Source organism: Chiloscyllium plagiosum, unplaced genomic scaffold (assembly GCF_037043375.1).
Source record: "Chiloscyllium plagiosum isolate Xiang-an unplaced genomic scaffold, Cpla_swu_hap1 HiC_scaffold_37, whole genome shotgun sequence".
Classification (NCBI taxonomy): domain Eukaryota; kingdom Metazoa; phylum Chordata; class Chondrichthyes; order Orectolobiformes; family Hemiscylliidae; genus Chiloscyllium; species Chiloscyllium plagiosum.
The window spans coordinates 17,247,378-17,262,399 of NW_028270175.1; the positions used below are offsets into that span (position 1 = coordinate 17,247,378).

The following is a 15,022-nucleotide window of genomic DNA, read 5'->3' on the forward strand; positions in this document are numbered from 1 at the left end:
TCCCCTTCTCTTCAAAACAGCACTTTGGGATAGAAACATAGAAAAATTAGGGGCAGAAATAGGCCCTTCATACATACTCCACCATTCCATGGTTATGGTTTGTCCTTTATTTCAATACCATATTCCCACTTTTAAAATCTAAAAACGCACCTATCTCCTTCTTGAATATATTCAGTGACTTGGCATCCATAGTTTTCTGTGGCAGAGAACTCCACAGGTTCACTACTCTTCCAACAAATACAGTTTTCCTCATCTCAGTCATGAATGGTCTACCCCAAATCCTGAGATTGCCCCCTGCTTCTTGACTCCCCAACCAAGAAAAGAAAATCCTCCCTGCATCTGATCTATCCAGTTCTTTTATATGATTCAGTCAAATTCCCTCTCATCCTTGTAAATTCTGGACCAGGATCATTTCTCAGGGAGAAGACAGGGACTCCATCTTTTGGAAGAGTAAATTACCGCAGATGCTGAAATCTGTACCGAAAACAAAAAATGCTGGAAATCTCAGCGGGTCAGGCAGCATCCATGGAGAGAGAGCAAGCTAACATTTCAAGTCTAGATGACTCTTCATCAAAGCTGACATCATGAAGAGTAATGTAGACTCAAAACGTCAGCTTGCTCTCTCTCTCCACGGATGCTACCTGAGCTGCTGTGATTTCCATTACATTTTGTTTTTACTCTATCTAATGAATCCTCCACTGACAGGGAAGCACTCCCTTTGTACTGCAGTGTGCTGTCAGCCAGATCGAGGGCTCAGACTCTGGAGTGGGATTTGAATCCACCACTAAGAGGTCATGGCATAACCACTAAGCCACTGTTGATAGATATCATCTGTCATCGATCTAAGGGACTTACTGCAGGCAGGCTGTGCCCTCACCTCCAGCACTGCCTCCATTCCAGGGAGTAAGGCGGGTCTGTGTGGTACACTCATAGAATACATTGACATCCGCTGGGAACAGCAGCTCCAACAAGCTTCGAGAATTGCACAGGCTTCATGTTCAGGGTGAAGTTCGCCTGTCCAGAAACCTCACCATCCATGAGTGAATAAACCATGGCAAATGTGTCCTGTCAAGACATCACAAAAAGCTCAGGAAGGAAGAACCCACATTCATACAGCATTTTTCAGAAGTTCAGGATGTCTTGAAATACGTTACTGCCTAAGAAATGCTTTTGAAATTGCAGTGACTGTTTTAATGTGGGAAAACAAAAGACTCATCTGAGTCTCTTGCCCATTGGGGGAAAAGAACCAAGTGTAACCTTCAAGAAAAGTTGAGTTGCTGAGCAAAACATGAAGGGACCAGGGCACACAAAACATTCGCCATCTGGAAAATAAAGGCCAGAACACACTGGGACATACTGAACAGCCAGTTAAAATTCCTATCTTTTTCTCAAAAGCCATTTGTCTGCCTTTACGTCAAAAATCACACATTGTTTTGATATTATTTAAAGCTAAATAGGAAAACATTGAACAGCAGAGGGAGAGGGGGCTGGACCTGGCTCAGGAACTGGGAGACACAAAAGAAAATCTCAGGCGCTCTAGCATTATTGCAGTAACGTGGAATTACAGCATGCTAAGCCTGGACAACTTACACAAGCCAAGAGGCTGAACCATATCCAGCACTAATGCATCGGATGACACTGGGCATCTCTTGGCAGTACAGTGCAAAATGTGGAAGCACCTCAGCATTCATAGAAGCCCAGCAGGAGTTCTATTGAGTCACCAGTGACCCCAGTGTTTGGGTCAGGCTAATGTACAGCAGCCTCATCCTTAAAGGCATGTTCTATTACTATTAGCACAAGACCAGGTCACCCAAATCTGAAAGACAAGGATGTCTGCAAGCATAGGAACACAGGAACAGGAGTAGGCCATTCAGCCCCTTGAGCCTGTCCCACCATTCAATGAGATCATGGCTGATCTCTGGCCTAACTCCATGTTACTGCCTTTGACTCATAATACTTAATACCTTTGCTTAACTAAAACAAATTAACAACTGATCCAGCATTCACTGTGGTTTGTGGGAGAGAGTTCTAAATACCTACCACCTTTGTTGTGTCGCAATGCTTCTTAACATCTCTCCTGAACTGTCGGGCCCTAATTCTCTCCCCTAGATCTAGAATCGCTAACCACTGGAAATAGTTTATCTTTATCTACCTTGTCGTTTTCTGTTAATATCATGAAGACTTCAAGCAGATCACCCTTAACCTTCTCAATTATAAATAAAACAGGGCTAAATTTTGAAGTCCAGATCCAGCAAGACTTCAGCTTGGCTGGAATAAGTTGATGCATGGGGAAATCCCTGCTGTTAACCGGGTGCTTGGAGACAGGAAGGACATGGTAAAAACAGAATACAAAAAAAAATGACCAGATAGTTGAACAGAGAGCCTGCTGGAATGGAGAAAGTAGCCATTCAACCTAGGGGCAGCAGGGTGGCTCAGTGGTTAGCACTGCTGCTTCACAGCTCAAGGGACCGGGTTCAATCCCAGCCTTGGGCGACTGTCTGGGTTGAGTTTGCACATTCTTCCTGTGTTTGGGTGGGTTTCCTCTGGGTGCTCCGGTTTCCTCCCACAGTCCAAAGATGTGCAGGTCAGGTGAATCGGGCATGCTAAATTACCCATAGTGTTAGGTACATTAGTGAGAGGGAAATGGGTCTGGGTGGGTTACTCTTCGGAGGGTCGGTGTGGACTAGTTGGGCCGATGGGCCTGTTTGTACACTGTAAGGAATCTAATCTAAAACCTTGGGCCAAAAGATATTCATCTGTACAAGCTGTGAAAAGGAGCAAGCAGCCTCTACAGCCACAGCAGATTGTGTCCAATCCAGCAGTGACATGGGCTCCAGCTAAAGTACATCATATTCTGAGATGGATGGATGCCAGTGTGCAGCATGTTTAAACAAAGTGTTCTTGTTATAAGATGCAAAATTTATAATGGAAAACATTAATACAAAAAAAGCACAGTTCAGAAGTAACTTCTTGTAGAATGTGAAGGTTTTTGCAAAACAAATGTAGATTTATTTCAAGTTTGCAACATAAACCTGCAAAGACACAAATGGGCAGAAGAGCTCATTATGTGCTACATCATTCTCTGATTCTAAAGTGACCCCCTATCAGAACCCACCCAATTTCAAGAGTTGGTGTCAGTTTTCAAACAGACTGGAAACCTTTTAAATTCCATCAGGTTTAAACACTGCCTCCTGAACTTAATACTGACGTGGACTCACTCCCATTTCTTCCCTGTTTAGCTTTCCTTGTATTCTCTGTCACCGTGTCCTCTCTCCCCTCCTCCAACCCCAGTGTGACTATCCATTCTTTCCAGTTTGGTAGTTAGACACACCATTGTTCTGCCATTCTCACATTCCAATCACTTATGCACACTTCCTCCCTTCCTCAGCACTCCAACACCCACCCGCCCCCAACTATTGCATAAGTGCTGTCCCTTCCATACTTCACGTCAGCTTGGATGAAGAGTCATCTAGATTTGAAACGTTAGCGTGCTCTTTCTCTATGGATGCTGCCTGACCCGCTGTGATTGTCAGCATTTTTTGTTTTCAGGTTTAAACACATGGCTGGATAATGACAGGCAGGCTTGAAAGTTGCAGGAACTCTCAGGGTTTTTCAGTGAGATTTCTGATGCAACGGTCTCCAAGTCCTCTGCAGTGTAAATGGGTCGGTCCACCTCAAAGTCCTGGCTTTCTCTCGCAGACAGCCTGTAGAATTCCCAATTTGCTGCAGAAAAGTATGGATGGACAAATCAAACCACCATTTGAACCCTGAAATGTTTATTGTATCTTTCTGTCATTGTTGTCACAATCCTTATATTTTGGGACAGTTGGCTCAGCCCCATGATAGATGTTGGTTTCACCTGCATTCACACAACAACTTGACTTTAATTTATGAAGCACCTTGAACACAGTATGAAAAAGTCCAAAGTTTTTCATCGGAGGGTTATCAAACATAGACTCCAGCCACATGAGGAAATGCTAGAATAGACGGTAAAAAAGGTGGCTTTTGAGGAGCGTTTTTTAAAAAAAAGAGATGGTATGAGGTTTACAGAGAAAGTTCACATGTTTCGTGACCAGGCTATGGAAAGCATGTTGAACAACTAAAATTGGCCAGAATCTGAGGAGTGCAGAGATTGCAGAAAGTTAGAGATATCCAGCACGGAAACAGACCCTTCATCTCAACTTGTCCATGCCGACCAAGTTTCCTAAACTAAACGAGCCCCACGTGCCTGTGTTTGGTCCATATCCCTCTATATCTTTCCTATTCATGTATCTATCCAAATACCTTTTAAATTTTGTCACTGTATTTGCATCTAGCACTTCCTCTGGCACTTTAATCCACATTTAGACCACCCTCTGGTGTGAAAAAGTTTCCCCTCAGGTCCCTTTTATATCTTTCTCCTCTCATCTTAAAAATGTACCTCTAGTTTTGAACTCCCCTATCTTAGGGAAAAGACCTTTGCTATTCATCTTATCTTTGCCCCTCATGATTTTGTATGTCTCAAATAATGTCAGCCCTCAACTCATATGCACCCTTGAAAAACATTCCAGCTTATTCCGTTTCTCCTTATAACTCAAACTTTCCAGTCATGGTAAACCTTTTTTAAACCCTTTCCAATTTAATAGTATCCTTCCTATGGCAGGGAACCAGAACTGTACACAGTACCCCAAAAAGTGGCCTCATCAACGTCCTGCACAACTGAAACATAACGTCGCAAATCCTATACCCAGCAGACAGAACAATGAAGGCAAGCGTGCTAAACACCTTCTTAAGCACCCTATCTGCGTGATGCAGCTTTCAAGGAACTTTGTATCTGAAGCCCTCAGTCTCTTTGCTCAACAACACTAACATTAACTCTACAAGTCCTGCCCTTGTTTCTCTTACTGAAATACAACATGTTGCACTTACCCAAATTAAACTCCTTCTGCACTTCGCAGTCCATTGGCCCAATTGATCAAGATCCCTTTATAATCTTAGATGACTTTCTTCACTGTCTGCTATACCACCAACTTTGGTATCTTTCACAAACTTACTAACCATGCTTCCTAAATTCTCATCAAAATGATTTATATAAATGACAAACAACTGTAGAGAAGGAGGTGGTTACGGAGATAGGGAGAGACAACAACATGGAAAGGTCTGAAAACTAATGTGGAGGAGTTGCCAGAATTGGACTCAATGTGCAGTTTGGTCAGTGAACACAGGGGTAATAGAAGAATGGACATTGTGAGAATTGGGATACAGGAAACAGAGGTTTAGGTGACCTTAAGGTACATACAGACGGTAGAAGATGGAAGGCTAATCAGCAGTGTGTTGGAATAACCTGGTCTAGAGATAAAGGCACTGATGAACATTTCAGCAGATGATCTGAGCAATGTTACAGAGGTGGGAATTAATGGTCATCAATGAAGCAGATTTGTGTTTGGACAAATGGCAAAGTTGCAAACACTGTGGTTCAGCCTTAGCCTGTTGTCTAGGTGAGGGGTTGAGTTCATGACTAGGAAACAAAGTGTTTATAATTTTCAAAAACACTGCACAGTGCAATGTCCAAATGTCGGACAAAGACAAAGGAAATAGAATTTTCAAATGGATGAATTGGGGAAATCAGTCTTTTAAAGAGAGTAGCTGATAACTTTTTTCAGCTTGTTGGACTTACCATGGACCTGTTTCACACACTTAAGTATGTAGTTAAGGGTTTGTGCAGTGCTGATGTTGGATTTGTTACAATTCCTGCCCTCTGCCATCCTTCGCTTCATCTCCTGAATTGTTTGTGCCGCTTCCTTGTGAATTCTGCTTTGGGTGAACAAACTACAGCAGACCAAATTGGAGATTGTCTCTTCAGAAAAACTGCTGGGCGTTTAAAAATAAACTTTGCAAACTTGCTCCACTCCGTGTGGCGCTCGTTCTGTATCAGAAGGTGTATACTCTACTCAGGCAGCTACATCCTCAAGTCCAGACAACAACAATAAGTAACATTTACCACAGTCAAATCATCTCAATGTGATTCACAGGAATGTTAGCCAATAAATGTGACAATAATCCATATAAAGATGTCAGGACAGAGAAGCAAAAGCTAGTGTTGAAGATGTAGGTTTTAAGAAGGAAAGACTGGCAGGAGGATTAGGGAAGGAATTCCAGATACTTGGGAATGTCAGCGTATCACATCTGAGGCAGATCCTGTCACAACCTGATAATGTCACATGGGTTTTGACTGGGAATGTCGGACAGCTGCCTGAAGTGGGAGTATTCCTGAATCCAGGAGAATCGAGAACTGTGGTTATGTTTATGTGGCACCTTTAATTTTATGGAATGGTTGAAGGTTCCTCACAGAGGTGTCATGAAACAGATGATGACATTGAACCACATAAGGTGATGTTAGGCCAGGTGACCAAAGGTTTGGTTAAAGAGGTCAGTTTTAAAAAGGCTCTTAAAAGCGTGAAGTGAGGTAGAGAAGCAGAGAGGTGTAGAGGGGCAGTTTGGAGCCTATGGAACTGAAGGCCTGGACAGCAGGGGTGGAGCAGACATAATGTGGGATGCTCGAGAGGCCAGAGTTACAGGAAGGAAGAAAGCTTAAATGGGTGTAGGTTTGGAAAAAATTACACAAGTAGAGTGGATCAAGGTCATGAAAAGATGTGAAACAACACTTTTTTAAAATCAGCATGTAACAAGGGGGCCATAACTTAAAATCAGAACCAGGCCATTTTAGAAGGAAATCAGGAACCATTTGGTTTCACAAAATTCTCAAAACAATGCGAGTAATCATTTGGAACTTTTAAGATTGAGATGGATACATTTTGGTTGGGTATCAGTTTCCAAAGAACTAGGAAGAAAGACTGTAAATGGAGGAGTTGGATTGTAGGACAGTCAGGATCCAACTGAATGGCAGAGCAGGTTTAAGAAACTGAATGGCATCTTTCTGTTCCTACAAGAGCCAGCCCTCAGGTCAGCTCTGGAATACTCCTCCCACATGAATTCATGGCAACCTCATTGCAATATTCCCAGCCAACAGCATTGGGTTGTAAGAGAGTTATCTCCCATTTCCTAAGATCATTCAGGAGTTTCCAGTTTCGAACCTGCTGGCAATATACAACTAACCCAATGCTGGGTTTCAGCAAGTGTAGAATGAAGACTGCATATTTCTCAAAACGCAAGATAAAGGAAAATGAATTAGATGCTGGACTAGGCCATTCAGACCCTTGAGTAAGTAAAATACCCCAAGGTGTTTTATATGAGCTTAGACAAAGTTTAACATTAAACTTTATAAGAAAATATTAAGGCAAGAGACCAGGAGCTTAACAGATAAAATTTCTCCCTGATCCTTAGAAATTCTGCAGAGAAAATGAAATATTGCTGCTTATCATTCCAGATTTGATCTTTTACCTTTTTGTTCTCTTTAGTGCTGAGGCCTTAACTCCTCTGTGAACCAATCCTGGGAAACGTCCCACCTTCAAGAAGGTGTCTCTGCTCTTGCTTGGGGATGACACCTTTCAATGAAGCCACTTTTGTCTTGATGCTGCTGAACAGAGCTCTGTTCTAGTAATTCCTTGGCCAAGATGCATCCTCATGCTTTGATGGTGAAGTCCAGCAGGCATCCCCAGCTCTCGGATTTCACAAGTGCATCAGTGGACACAGTCTCTCTGGGCTCTTGATAGTTTGGTTCAGTCTTCTATGGCTTTTGATGACTGCAATTCTGCTCTTATACATTTCCTCTCTCAAGCTGTGGAGCTTGAAACAGTGACACTGTACTGCCTCAGCAACATACCAAGTGAAACCTTCAACTCACAAGGTATCCAGAACCTTCTATTTTTAAATAAAAGGCAGAAGTCACAAGTTTAAAAAAACTGGTCAGACAATACAAGTATCATGAGTTATACTTAACTAGAGTATTGATAAATTGAATCCACCATTAAGATAATCTAAAACTCTGATTGCATTGTACTTTGGTCATAAGGTCAAACATGTGTGTTCCTAATGTTATGAAGTTGTAGCTGTGTACTGCACCTTTAAGAGAGTGAAAGTTAGATTAGATTAGATTACTTACAGTGAGGGAACAGGCCCTTCAGCCCAACAAGTCCACACCGACCCGCCAAAGCGCAACCCACCCAGACCCCTTCACCTAACACTACCGGCAATTTAGCATGGCCAATTCACCTAACCCACACATTTTTGGACTGTGGGAGGAAACCAGAGCACCCGGAGGAAACCCACGCAGACACGGGGAGAATGTGCAAACTCCACACAGTCAGTCGCCTGAGGCGGAAATTGAACCCAGGTCTCTGGCGCTGTGAGGCAACAGTGCTAACCACTGTGCCACCCACATGTGCAACCGTGCCACCCACAAGTTGGCAAGGTTTTAACAAGCACAAAGTGTGCTGAACAATTTAAAAATGTAACATTTCACCGTGAAACAAATAGTTGGAGCTGAATTTGAATTTGGCTTATCAGTTTAAAATATGTCCCAAGAAACCAAAATCCAATCGAATTTGAATTTTAATGTTTTGACGACATCAAACCAATGAGCTGATCCAATGTTTTGGGGTATAAAAATCGGGCATTTTGAACAGTTAGCCAGAGTGGCAAAGAGCACTGACTGCCTACAGAGACACTCTCTGAAAGGTACCTGTTCATGAAATCTGTGCAGTAGAAGAGCGAAGAAAAGACCCAAGAAAATCTACAGGTGAAAATACAAAGGGAAGACACAGCTGACTGGTTTTGAAATTTGAATTTCTTTGTAAATCTGAATCGGGGGGGGGGTTTATCGGATCAGTATATTGTTATCGAGTGGGAGGTAGGTAAATCAATCAGACAAAGGAAGCTTACAGTGTAGATAGTTGTTGCTTTTTTTTCTTGGAGTTAAAGAATAAATTGTTAATTTTTTCTTCAAACAGTGGGATTTGGTAGCTCTTTGTCACTCATATCTTTACAGATTACGAGGCGAGGTGAGCGTTTGTGTGTCTGGTTTAAAGTAGCAGAACGGCTTACCCTGTATCATAGCAGGAGTACTCACTTCATTTCCACATTGCATTTAAAGAACAGGAAGTATGGCGACAGATTGCTCAGCTTTCTATTTTTTGTTCTAGTTATCTCTTCTGAGCCTATGGGAAAATGTCATTACCCCGTTGCTATTTGTGGGATCTTTCTGTGCAAAATTAGCTGCTGCAGTCCTTCATTTTAACCTATCAAACTGTTTAGAGATATTATTACGCACCTCTGGAGCAGGTGGGGCTTGAACCCAGGTCTCTCAGTTCACAGATAGGGACTACCACTGTACCACAAGAGGACCCTTTCCTTCATTTTAACAGCGACTGCACTTCAAGAAGTATTCATTGGTTACACGGCAACATGGAAAACCCAGAGGTTCTGAAAGTCACTTTATAAATACAAAAGAGCATTTTTTTTCCAAAGTCAATTCCAAGGTAACCGCTCCCCTCTTTTACTCCTGCAGAAGAAATATACACAATGATAAAGGTCCTGGGGAGTGATGCTGAACAACAAGCTTGGAGTGCATGTTCATAGTTCCTTGAAAGTGGAGCCACAGTTGGCTGGGATAGTGAAGAAGGTATTTGATACACTTGTCTTTGTTGGTCAGTGTATAGGAGTTGGGAGGTAATGTTATGGCCGTACAGGACATCTGTTAGGCCACTCTTGGAATACTGCATGCAATCCTGGCCTCTCTGCTAATAACAAGGATGTTGTGATACTTGAAAGGGTTCAGAAAAGATTTACAAGGATGTTGTCAAGATTGGAGGGTTTGAGATATAGGTCGAGGCTGAATCGTCTGAGGGGTGACCTTATAGAGATTTATAAAATCGTGAGGGGGATGGATAGGGTAAATAAACATGGTCTTTTCTCCAGGGTGGGAGTCCAAAACTAGAGGGCATAGGTTTAGGGTGAGAAGGCAAAGATTTAAAATGGACCTGAGGAACAACCTTCTCATACAGAAGGTGGTGCATGTATCGAATGAGCTGCCAGAGGAAATGGAGGAGGCTGGTACAATTACAACATTTAAATGGCATCTGGATGGGTATATGAATAGGAAGGGTTTAGAGGGATATGGGCAAAGTCATGGTAGGTCGGACTAGACTTATGTAGGGTATCTGGTCAGTATGGATGAGTTGGACTGAAGGGTCTGTTTCCATGCTGTTCATCTCTATACTCTAGATGCTTTGTAGAAGAAAGTGAGGACTGCAGATACTGGAGATCCGATTCGAGAGAGTGGTGCTGGAAAAGCACAGCAGGTCAGGCAGCATCTGTGGACCAGGATAATCCACCTTTTGGGCAAGAACCCTTCATCAGGAATGAGGCTTTTGAGTCAAGGGTGTGGAGAGATAAATGGGAGGGGGTGGGGCTGGTAGTTGAGAGTGCGATGGGTAGTTTGGAGGTGGGGGGAATAGTGACAGGTCAGGGAGGAGGGTGGAGTGGATAGGTGAGTAGGAAGATGGACAGGTAAGACAGATCATGAGGACAGTGCTGAGTTGGAAGATTGGAACTGGGATAAGGTGGGGGAAGGGAAAATGAGGAAACTGGTGAAATCCACATTGATGCCGTGTGGTTGGAAGGTTCCAAGGCCATGACCCCACCCCACCACAGTGCCCCACCCTTCCCTCCCATCACCTTCCCCTGCCACTGCAGGAATTATAAAAACCTATGCCCACATCTCCACCCTCACCTCTGTCCGAAGGAGCCTTTCACATCCATCAGAGATTTATTTGCACTTCCACACATGTCATTTACTGTATCCGTTGCTTACAATGTGGTCTCTTCTACATTGGGGAGACAGGACGCTAACTTGCAGAGCGCTTCAGAGAACATCTCTAGAACACTCGAACTAATCAACCCCTCCGCTCCGTGGCCGAACACTTCAACTCCCCCTCCCACTCTGCTAAAGACATGCAGGTCCTGGGCCTCCTCCATCGCCACTCCCTCACCACCCAACACCTGGAGGAAGACCTCATCTTCTGCTTTGGGACCCTTCAACCACACAGGATCCACGTGGATTTCACCTGTTTCCTCATTTCCCCTCCCTCCACCTTATCCTAGCTACAATCTTTTGACTGGGCACCACCCTCATGACCTGTCTCATCTGTCTATCTTTCCTCCCACTTATCTGAGCCACCCTCCTCTCCAACCTATCACCTTTACCCCCACCTCGATCCACACTCTCAGCTACCTTCTCCCAAACCCCACTCCTCTCCCATTGATCTCTCACCCCCTCACCTCCCAGCCTCATTGCCCGAAACGTCGACTCTCCTGCTCTTTGGATGCTGCCTGACCGGTTGCGTTTTTCCAGCACTACACTCTCGACTCTAAATGCTTGTGTTTCACTTCCTCGGGAGTTCTCCCTCCCAGCGCTCAGTTTCCACATTCAGGTCAGTGCAGAGACTACTCAATTCAGCCTGGCTCCAGTAGTCAGGGGCTGAAAAAACTAATTTTAGAAACAAAAAACTAACCGGACTTCCTGTGTCTGACCACGACCCGATTTCCATCTAAACACTTATACATAAACTCCCGACTACTCCACTCTGTGGAACCCTGACTGGCTGAAGGCTACAGGACAGGAATGAACTGGAATAACAATAACAAACTCCATCAGATCAACCACAACATCCAAATCTTACAGCATTATCCAACCTGAAGGCTATTTGGCCCATTGTGCCTGTGTCAGTTCTGTCAAGACACTCCAATTCTTTTCACTTAGCTGCTGTTCCACCACAGCACTCCCTGTATTCACTCCCGTATTTATCCAACACTTTTTCCAAAATTAGTATTGTTTAGGTTTCTAGTCTTTTCATTCTGGGTATTCCACAAATCACAGGCTGAGGGGTGACCTTCTCGAGATTTACGAAATTGTGAGGAGCATGGATAGGATAAATAGAGAAAGTCTCTTCCCTGGGGTCGGGGAGTCCAGAACTAGAGGGCATAGGTTTAGGGTGAGAGGGGAAAGATGTAAAAGAGACCTAAGGGGCAACTTTTTCACGCAGAGGGTGGTACGTGTATGGAATGAACTGCCAGAGGAAGTGGTGGAGGCTGGTTCAATTACGACATTTAGAGGCATTTGGATGGGTATATGAATAGGAAGGGTTTGGAGGGATATGGGCCGGGTGCAGGCAGGTGGGACTAGATAGGGTTGGAATGGACGGGTCTGTTTCCATGCTGTACATCTCTGTGACGCTATATTTTATCAACTACAGTACGTCACCCTGAATTGCATCCTTCCCCAGCCCCTGCCGGTTAGTAGCACATTCACTTCTTTACTCTCCGTGGAAATTCTTCAAATTTGACATCTTTATTAAATCTCGCCTTAAACTTCATCCAACGCTCCCTCAGTGTTTCAGTTTGTTGCTAGTGGGTTATTGCAAATTAAAATGTCTCGTAATAAACACAAGAACACTCTCCACAGAATCACACTGACGAGAAAGCCTCGAGGATAGACATTTTACTAAAGTGAAATGATCAGCTGCACAACATAATGCAACTTATTTACTGGTTTTAAAGCATCACTTACGCACAAAAACCGCCCCAACAGATACGCTGACTTTATTTCTGTACTGTATCCGGTTGGTGTGGTGCTTGAGATCGGATCATATCCTGGAGACAATCCCTGGAAAAAGGTTAGATTTCCTGTGCAAGCACTTGTTGTGGCTCTGGTTCAATAAACAAGAGGAAAGTGAGAGGGGAATCCGCTCCCAGGAGAGATCGCGCTTAGAAAACAAACCCTGCTTAATCCCCCACCCAGTCCCGGACTCTCAGGCCCTCGCTAAAACCTGACAGCTGAGACTTTCACTGGGATCCTCCCGTGTAGCTACACCCGAAAGTCACGTTGCAGTCCGATTAAGCCGCCTGCTCCAGAGAGTGGTGGAGGACTATGAGCATTTTCAGTTTTCACATTCTCATGTAGCGCCATGTGGTTGAGTTCAGAACAGTGCCTCTAGATGCGTGCTCTGCATTTCAACATGTCCATAATCTCTTAAAACAGATTAGCAACATCATGTGTACACACACGCGGAAGAGGCCACCTGATTTACACTAGTCATTCTCTATGTACAACACCGTGGTGGTAATAACACATTGGAATGGGTCATAACAATTGGGGCATGCACATACATTCCACAACACCTGCCATGCTTTATTGATTGATTTCACGGTTCTTATTCTGTGTATCCAAATGGCGACACTAAAATGGATTTCTTCATTGCAGCTGAGGTTACCATCTCTGATCTTTGCTCTTCAAACTGTACTGAACACAAGCCTTCCCCTAAAACTCTTAGGCAGCGATTCCAAAATGAACTGGAGAATTTTACAGATTGCATTGAGTTGATTTAAGACAAATAAAATCAGATCAGTGTTGGAAAAACAGGGTCTGGGTCCTGGGGCACTGGCACCAGTACTGGGGAAAGATAGCTGTCCTATTTGAATGGGCTTCAATTCAGCTATGCTGGGACTGGTGTCCTGAAATATTGTATAGTTAGGATTATAGACAGGACTTTAAAATGATCAACTTGGTAAGTTCAATTGAAGGGAACTTTAAAAAATAAGCAAACTAAAACAACAGAAATGCTGGGTAGTGAAAATGCAGGGTAGAAAATATATACAGTTACAGTCCAACAGAAAGTGGAATCAAAGTTATAAAGGTTAAGAAGTCAAAGCTTAAGGTCTGATACCTGAATGCATGCAATATTTGTAATATAACAGATGAGTTGATAGCACAGATAGCTATGAAGTCAGATTAATTTATTTCCATTAGAGACATGTTTGAGGGATGACTAGAACTGGGAACTCAGTATTCAAGGGTATTTGATGCTCTGGAAAAATAGGCAGAAAAAAAAGATGAGGTAGCACTGTTAATAAAAGGTAGCGATAAAGAGAAATTGATCATGATATGGAATCATATTAGTTTGAAGCCAGGGAAAGTAATCATGGGTAGAACAAACAAAAGCAGAAATAGCTGAAGAACTGAGCAGGTCAGGCAGCATCTGAGGAGATAGAGAGAGAGAGAGCGACGCAGGTCAGGCAGCATCCGAGGAGATAGAGAGAGAGAGAGAGAGAGAGAGAGAGACTGAGAAAGATGCAGGTCTGGCAGCATCTAAGGGGGGGTGGTGGGGGGGTTGAGAGAGAGAGAGAATGAGAGAGACGCAGGTCTGGCAGCATCTCAAGAGCAGGAGAATCAATGTTTTGGGTATAAGCCCTTCATCAAGAAGGTGGAGGCTGGAGGGGGGGGGGGGGGAAGGAGGCTGAGAGATACATAGGAGGGGTATGTGAGGCTGGGATGGAAGATAGCTGGGTTGGCAATAGTTAGATGCAGGTGAGGGGTGATGGTGATAGGTGAGAAGGAAGATGGACAGGTAGGACTGTTTAAGATGGCAATGCCAAGTTGAAGGGTTGGACCTGGCATGAGGTGGGGGGAGGGGAGATGAGGAAACTGGTGAAATCAGTGTTGATGCTGTGTGGTTGAAGGGTCCCAAGGTGGAAGATGAGGTGTTCTTCCGCCAGGTGTCGGGTGGCTAGGATTTGGTGATGGAGAAGGCCCAGGACTTGCATGAGCTTGGCAGAGTTGGGGGGGGGAGGGGGGGAGGGGAGTTGAAGTGGTTGCCACAGGGCAGTGGGATTGTTTGATGTGTGTGTCCAGAGATATTCCCTGAAACGATCCACAAGTTGGCGTCCTGTCTCCCCAGTGTAGAGGAGACCACATTGAGAGCAACAGACACAGTGGATGAAGTGTTTGGATGTGCAGGAAAATCTCTGCTGGATGTGGAAGGATCCTTTGGGTGCTTGGATGGAGGTGAGGGGGGAGGTGTGGGTGTTTGGAGTGGAGGGTGGGTTTTTTTAGGTGCGGGTGGTGGACCTAATGAGGGAGTCGTGGAGGGACTACAGTCAGATGCCACCACTAGAGATATTTCCCTCCTCACCCTTATCAGCATTCCACAGAGACCATTCCCTCTGTGACTCCCTTGTTATGTCCACGCCCCTCCCCCCCAACAACCACTCGATGCCTGGAGGAAGAACACCTCATCTTCTGCCTTGG

At 44.2% G+C, this 15,022-nt stretch overlaps 1 protein-coding gene across 6 annotated transcripts in view; it reads right to left on the minus strand.

The window, feature by feature from the left end:
- Positions 1-12,973, minus strand: part of hes3 (hes family bHLH transcription factor 3) — a 46,144-nt gene extending 33,171 nt beyond the window's left edge. For 3 of the 6 annotated variants that reach the window (XM_087980400.1, XM_087980402.1, XM_087980398.1), the window contains exons 1-3: positions 12,506-12,973; positions 9,209-9,439; positions 7,381-7,800 (exon numbers count right to left, since the gene is read on the minus strand). The gene's annotated coding sequence lies outside the window, so the exon portion shown is untranslated. The remainder of the gene's footprint in view (positions 1-7,380; positions 7,801-9,208; positions 9,440-12,505) is intronic. The other 3 variants (XM_087980399.1, XM_043676007.2, XM_087980401.1) reach the window with 3 other exon arrangements.
- Between the last annotated feature and the right edge of the window lie 2,049 nt (positions 12,974-15,022).